The following is a 7,226-nucleotide window of genomic DNA, read 5'->3' as shown; positions in this document are numbered from 1 at the left end:
ACAGAATTTGGGCAACCGGGGCATCGAAGTCGGGATGCCTTCGGCAACCGGGGCATCGAAGTCGGAATGCCCCGAAACTCACCGAAGCATAGCATTTCGCCGTTTGCGGAAGAAGTTTGATGTAGAACAAGTAGCGGTAGCATACAGGCTCAAGAGCGATCACCCGAAATTCAAAGGCAACTGAATTTCGGCAACCGGGGCATCGAAGTCGGGATGCCGCGAAACTCACCGAGGCAAACCGTTTCGCCGTTTACGGAAGAACTCTGATGTAGAACAAGTAGCCGAAGCATACAGGCTCAACAGGGATCACCCGAAATTCAAAGGCAACTGAATTTGGGCAACCGGGGCATCGAAGTCGGGATGCCTTCGGCAACCGGGGCATCGAAGTCGGAATGCCCCGAAACTCACCGAAGCAAAGCATTTCGCCGTTTGCGGAAGAAGTCTGATGTAGAACAAGTAGCAGTAGCATACATGCTCAAGTGGGACCACCCGCAATTCAAGGCAACTGAATTTCGGCAACCGGGGCATCGAACTCGGAATGCACGAAACTCACCGAGTCAAAGCGTTTCGCCGTTTGCGGAAGAAGTCTGATGTAGAAACTAGTAGTGGAAGCATACATGCTGAAGAGGGATCACCCGAAATTCAAAGGCAACTGAATTTCGGCAACCGGGGCATCGAAGGCGTAATGCCGCGAAACTCACCGAGTCAAAGCGTTTCGTCGTTTGCGGAAGAAGTCTGATGTAGAACAAGTAGCGGAAGCATACATGCTCAAGAGCGATCACTCGAAATTCAAAGGCAACTGAATTTCGGCAACCGGGGCATCGAAGTCGGGATGTCGCGAGACTCACCGAGTCAAAGCGTTTCGCCGTTAGCGGAAGAAGTCTGATGTAGAACAAGTAGCGGAAGCATACATGCTCAAGAGGGATCACCCGAAATTCAAAAGCAACTAAATTTCAGCAACCGGGGCATCGAAGTCGGAATGCCCCGAAACTCACCGAAGCAAAGCATTTTGCCATTTGCGGAAGATGTCTGATGTAGAACAAGTAGCAGTAGCATACACGCTCAAGAGGGATCACCCGAAATTCAAAGGCAACTGAATTTCAGCAACCGGGGCATCCAAGTCATAGCGCCGCGAAACTCACCGAGTCAAAGCGTTTCGCCGTTTGCGGAAGAAGTCTGATGTAGAACAAGTAGCGGAAGCATACATGCTCAAGAGGGATCACCCGAAATTCAAAAGCAACTAAATTTCGGCAACCGGGGCATCGAAGTCGGCATGCCACGAAACTCACCGAGTCACAGCGTTTCGCCACATGCGGAACAAGGCTGATGTAGAACAAGTATTGGAAGCGTACATGCTCAAGAGAGATCACCCGAAATTCAAAGGCAACTGAATTTCGGCAGCCGGGGCATCGAAGTCGGACTGCCGCGAAACTCACTGAGTCAAAGCGTTTTGCCGTTTGCGGAACAAGTCTGATGTAGAACAAGTAGCAGAAGCATACATGCTCAAGAGGGATCACCCGAAATTCAAAGGCAACTGAATTTTGGCAACCGGGGCATCGAATGCGGAATGCCGCGAAACTCACCGAGTCAAAGGGTTTCGCCGTTTGGGGATGAAGTCTGATTTAGAACAAGTAGGGGAAGCATACATGCTCAAGAGGGATCACCCGAAATTCAAAGGCAACTGAATTTTGGCAACCGGGGCATCGAAGTCGGGATGCCACAAAACTCACCGAGGCAAACCGTTTCGCCGTTTGCGGAAGAACTCTGATGTAGAACAAGTAGCCGAAGCATACATGCTCAAGAGGGATCACCCAAAATTCAAAGGCAACTGAATTTCAGCAACCGGGGCATCGAAGTCGGCATACCACGAAACTCACCGAGTCACAGCGTTTCGCCACATGCGGAACAAGGCTGATGTAGAACAAGTATTGGAAGCGTACATGCTCAAGAGAGATCACCCGAAATTCAAAGGCAACTGAATTTCGGCAACCGGGGCATCGAAGTCGGGATGCCGCGAGACTCACGGAGTCAAAATGTTTCGCCGTTAGCGGAAGAAGTCTGATGTAGAACAAGTAGCGGAAGCATACATGCTCAAGAGGGATCACCCGAAATTCAAAAGCAACTAAATTTCAGCAACCGGGGCATCGAAGTCGGAATGCCGCGAAACTCACCGAGTCAAAGCGTTTCTCCGTTTGCGGAAGAAGTCTGATGTAGAACAAGTAGCAGTAGCATACAGGCTCATGAGGGATCAGCCGAAATTCAAAGCCAACTCAATTTCGGCAACTGGGCATCCAAGTCGGAGTGCCGCGAAACACACCGAGTCAAAGCGTTTCGCTGTTTGCGGAACAAGGCTGATGTAGAACAAGTAGCGGAAGCATACATGCTCAAGAGGGATCACCCGAAATTCAAAGGCAACTGAATTTCGGCAACCGGGGCATCGAAGGCCTAATGCCGCGAAACTCACCGATTCAAAGCGTTTCGCCGTTTTCGGAACAAGGCTGATGTAGAACAAGTAGCGGAAGCATACATGCTCTAGAGGGATCACCCGAAGTTCAAAAGCAACTAAATTTCGGTAACCGGGGCATCGAAGTCGGAATGCCCCGAAACTCACCGAAGCAAAGCATTTCGCCGTTTGCGGAAGAAGTCTGATGTAGAACAAGTAGCAGTAGCATACAGGCTCAAGAGGGATCACCCGAAATTCAAAGGCAACTCAATTTCGGCAACTGGGGCATCCAAGTCGGAGTGCCGCGAAACACACCGAGTCAAAGCGTTTCGCTGTTTGCAGAACAAGGCTGATGTAGAACAAGTAGCGGAAGCATACATGCTCAAGAGGGATCACCCGAAATTCAAAGGCAACTGAATTTCGGCAACCGGGGCATCGAAGGCGTAATGCCGCGAAACTCACCGATTCAAAGTGTTTCGCCGTTTGCGGAAGAAGTCTGATGTAGAACAAGTAGCGGAAGCATACATGCTCAAGAGGGATCACCCGAAATTCAAAAGCAACTAAATTTCGGCAACCGGGGCATCGAAGTAGGCATGCCGCGAAACTCACCGAGTCAAAGCGTTTCGCTACTTGCGGAACAAGGCTGATGTAGAACAAGTAGCGGAAGCATACATGCTTAAGAGAGATCACCCGAAATTCAAAGGCAACTGAATTTCGGCAACCGGGGCATCGAAGTCGGGATGCCGCGAGACTCACCGAGTCAAAGCGTTTCGCCGTTAGCGGAAGAAGTCTGATGTAGAACAAGTAGCGGAAGCATACATGCTCAAGAGGGATCACCCGAAATTCAAAAGCAACTAAATTTCAGCAACCGGGGCATCGAAGTCGGTAATGCCTCGAAAGTCACCGAAGCAAAGGATTTCGCCATTTGCGGAAGAAGTCTGATGTAGAACAAGTAGCCGTAGCATACAGGCTCTAGAGAGATCACCTGAAATTCAAAGGCAACTGAATTTCGGCAACCGGGGCATCAAAGTCGGAATGCCGCGAAACTCACCGAGACAAAGCGTTTCGCCGTTTGCGGAAGAAGTCTGATGTAGAACTAGTAGCGGAAGCATACATGCTCAAGAGGGATCACCCGAAATTCGAAGGCAACTGAATTTCGGCAACCAGGGCATCCAAGTCAGAGTGCCGCGAAACACACCGAGTCAAAGCGTTTCGCTGTTTGCGGAACAAGGCTGATGTAGAACAAGTAGCGGAAGCGTACATGCTCAAGAGGGATCACCCGAAATTCAAAGGCAACTGAATTTCGGCAACCGGGGCATCGAAGGCGTAATGCCGCGAAACACACCGAGTCAAAGCGTTTCGCCGTTTGCGGAAGAAGTCTGATGTAGACCAAGTAGCGGAAGCATACATGCTCAAGAGGGATTACCCGAAATTCAAAGGCAACTGAATTTCGGCAACCGGGGCATCGAAGTCGGAATGCCGCGAAACTCAAGTAGTCAAAGCGTTTTGCCGTTTGCGGAAGAAGTCTGATGTAGAACAAGTAGTCGAAGCACACATGCTCAAGAGGGATCACCCGAAATTCAAAAGCAACTAAATTTCGGCAACCGGGGCATCGAAGTCGGCATGCCACGAAACTCACCGAGTCACAGCGTTTCACCACATGCGGAACAAGGCTGATGTAGAACAAGTATTGGAAGCGTACATGTTCGAGAGAGATCACCCGAAATTCAAAGGCAACTGAATTTCGACAACCGGGGCATCGAAGTCGGGATGCCCGAGACTCACCGAGTCAAAGAGTTTCGCCGTTAGCGGAAGAAGTCTGATGTAGAACAAGTAGCGGAAGCATACATGCTCAAGAGGGATCACCCGAAATTCAAAAGCAACTAAATTTCAGCAACCGTAGCATCGAAGTCGGAATGCCCCGAAACTCTCCGAAGCAAAGCATTTTGCCATTTGCGGAAGAAGTCTGATGTAGAACAAGTAGCAGTAGCATACAGGCTAAAGAGAGATCACCCGAAATTCAAAGGCAACTGAATTTCGGCAACCGGGGCATCGAAGTCGGAATGTCACGAAACTCACCGAGTCAAAGCGTTTCGCCGTTTGCGGAAGAAGTCTGATGTAGAACTAGTAGTGGAAGCATACATGCTCAAGAGGGATCACCCGAAATTCAAAGGCAATTGAATTTCGGCAACCGGGGCATCCAAGTCATAGCGCCGCGAAACACACCGAGTCAAAGCGTTTCGCTGTTTGCGGAACAAGGCTGATGTAGAACAAGTAGCGGAAGCGTACATGCTCAAGAGGCATGACCCGAAATTCAAAGGCAACTGAATTTCGGCAACAGGGGCATCGAATGCGTAATGCCGCGAAACTCACTGAGTCAACGCGTTTCGCCGTTTGCGGAAGAAGTCTGATGTAGAACAAGTAGCGGAAGCATACATGCTCAAGAGGGATCACCCGAAATTCAAAGGCAACTGAATTTCGGCAACCGGGGCATCGAAGTCGGCATGGCGCGAAACTCAAGTAGTCAAAGCGTTTTGCCGTTTGCGGAAGAAGTCTGATGTAGAACAAGTAGTAGAAGCACACATGCTCAAGAGGGATCACCCGAAATTCAAAAGCAACTCAATTTCAGCAACCGGGGCATCGAAGTCGGAATTCCCCGAAAGTTACCGAAGCAAAGCATTTTGCCATTTGCAAAAGAAGTCTGATGTAGAACAAGTAGGAGTAGCATACAGGCTCAAGAGAGATCACCCGAAAATCAAAGGCAACTGAATTTCGGCAACTCGGGCATCGAACTCGGAATGCCGCGAAACTCACCGAGTCAAAGCGTTTCGCCGTTTGTGGAAGAAGTCTGATGTAGAACTAGTAGTGGAAGCATACATGCTCAAGAGGGATCACCCGAAATTCAAAGGCAACTGAATTTCGGCAACCGGGGCATCCAAGTCATAGTGCCGCGAAACACACCGAGTCAAAGCGTTTCGCTGTTTGCGGAACAAGGCTGATGTAGAACAAGTAGCGGAAGCGTATATGCTCAAGAGCGATCACCCGAAATTCAAAGGCAACTGAATTTCGGCAACCGGGGCATCGAAGTCGTAATGCCGCGAAATTCACCTAGTCAAAGCGTTTCGCCGTTTGCGGAAGGTGTCTGATGTAGAACAAGTAGCAGAAGCATACATGCTCAAGAGGGATCACTCAAAATTAAAAGGGAACTGAATTTCGGCAACCGGGGCATCGAAGTCGGAATGCCGCGAAACTCACCACGTCAAAGTGTTTCGCCGTTTGCGGAAGAAGTCTGATGTAGACCAAGTAGCGGAAGCATACATGCTCAAGAGGGATCACCCGAAATTCAAAGGCAACTGAATTTCGGCAACCGGGGCATCGAAGTCGGACTGCCGCGAAACTCACTGAGTCAAAGCGTTTCGCCGTTTGTGGAACAAGTCTGATGTAGAACAAGTAGCAGAAGCATACATGCTCAAGAGGGATCACCCGAAATTCAAAGGCAACTGAATTTCGGCAACCGGGGCATCGAATGTGGAATGCCGCGAAACTCACCGAGTCAAAGGGTTTCGCCGTTTGGGGAAGAAGTCTGATTTGGAACAAGTAGGGGAAGCATACATGCTCAAGAGGGATCACCCGAAATTCAAAGGCAACTGAATTTCGGTAACCGGGGCATCGAATGCGGAATGCCGCGAAACTCACCGAGTCAAAGCGTTTCGCCGTTTGCGGAAGAAGTCTGATGTAGAACTAGTAGTGGAAGCATACATGCTCAAGAGGGATCACCCGAAATTCAAAGGCAACTGAATTTCGGCAACCGGGGCATCCAAGTCATAGTGCCGCGAAACACACCGAGTCAAAGCGTTTCGCTGTTTGCGGAACAAGGCTGATGTAGAACAAGTAGCGGAAGCGTACATGCTCAAGAGCGATCACCCGAAATTCAAAGGCAACTGAATTTCGGCAACCGGGGCATCGAAGTCGTAATGCCGCGAAATTCACCTAGTCAAAGCGTTTCGCCGTTTGCGGAAGAAGTCTGATGTAGAACAAGTAGCAGAAGCATACATGCTCAAGAGGGATCACTCAAAATTCAAAGGGAACTGAATTTCGGCAACCGGGGCATCGAAGTCGGAATGCCGCGAAACTCACCGAGTCAAAGCGTTTCGCCGTTTGCGGAAGAAGTCTGATGTAGACCAAGTAGCAGAAGCATACATGCTCAAGAGGGATCACCCGAAATTCAAAGGCAACTGAATTTCGGCAACCGAAGCATCGAAGTCGGACTGCCGCGAAACTCACTGAGTCAAAGCGTTTCGCCGTTTGCGGAACAAGTCTGATGTAGAACAAGTAGCAGAACCATACATGCTCAAGAGGGATCACCCGAAATTCAAAGGCAACTGAATTTCGGCAACCGGGGCATCGAATGCGGAATGCCGCGAAACTCACCGAGTCAAAGGGTTTCGCCGTTTGGGGAAGAAGTCTGATTTAGAACAAGTAGGGGAAGCATACATGCTCAAGAGGGATCACCCGAAATTCAAAGGCAACTGAATTTTGGGAACCGGGGCATCGAAGTCGGGATGCCACGAAACTCACCGAGGCAAACCGTTTTGCCGTTTGCGGAAGAACTCTGATGTAGAACAAGTAGCCGAAAGCATACATGCTCAAGAGGGATCACCCGAAATTCAAAGGCAACTGAATTTCGGCAACCGGGGCATCGAAGTCGGCATGTCGCGAGACTCACCGAGTCAAAGTGTTTCGCCGTTAGCGGAAGAAGTCTGATTTAGAAGAAGTAGCGGAA

This window comes from Populus alba, chromosome 15 (assembly GCF_005239225.2).
Source record: "Populus alba chromosome 15, ASM523922v2, whole genome shotgun sequence".
NCBI lineage: Eukaryota > Viridiplantae > Streptophyta > Magnoliopsida > Malpighiales > Salicaceae > Populus > Populus alba.
Note: the sequence above shows the minus strand (reverse complement) of the source record.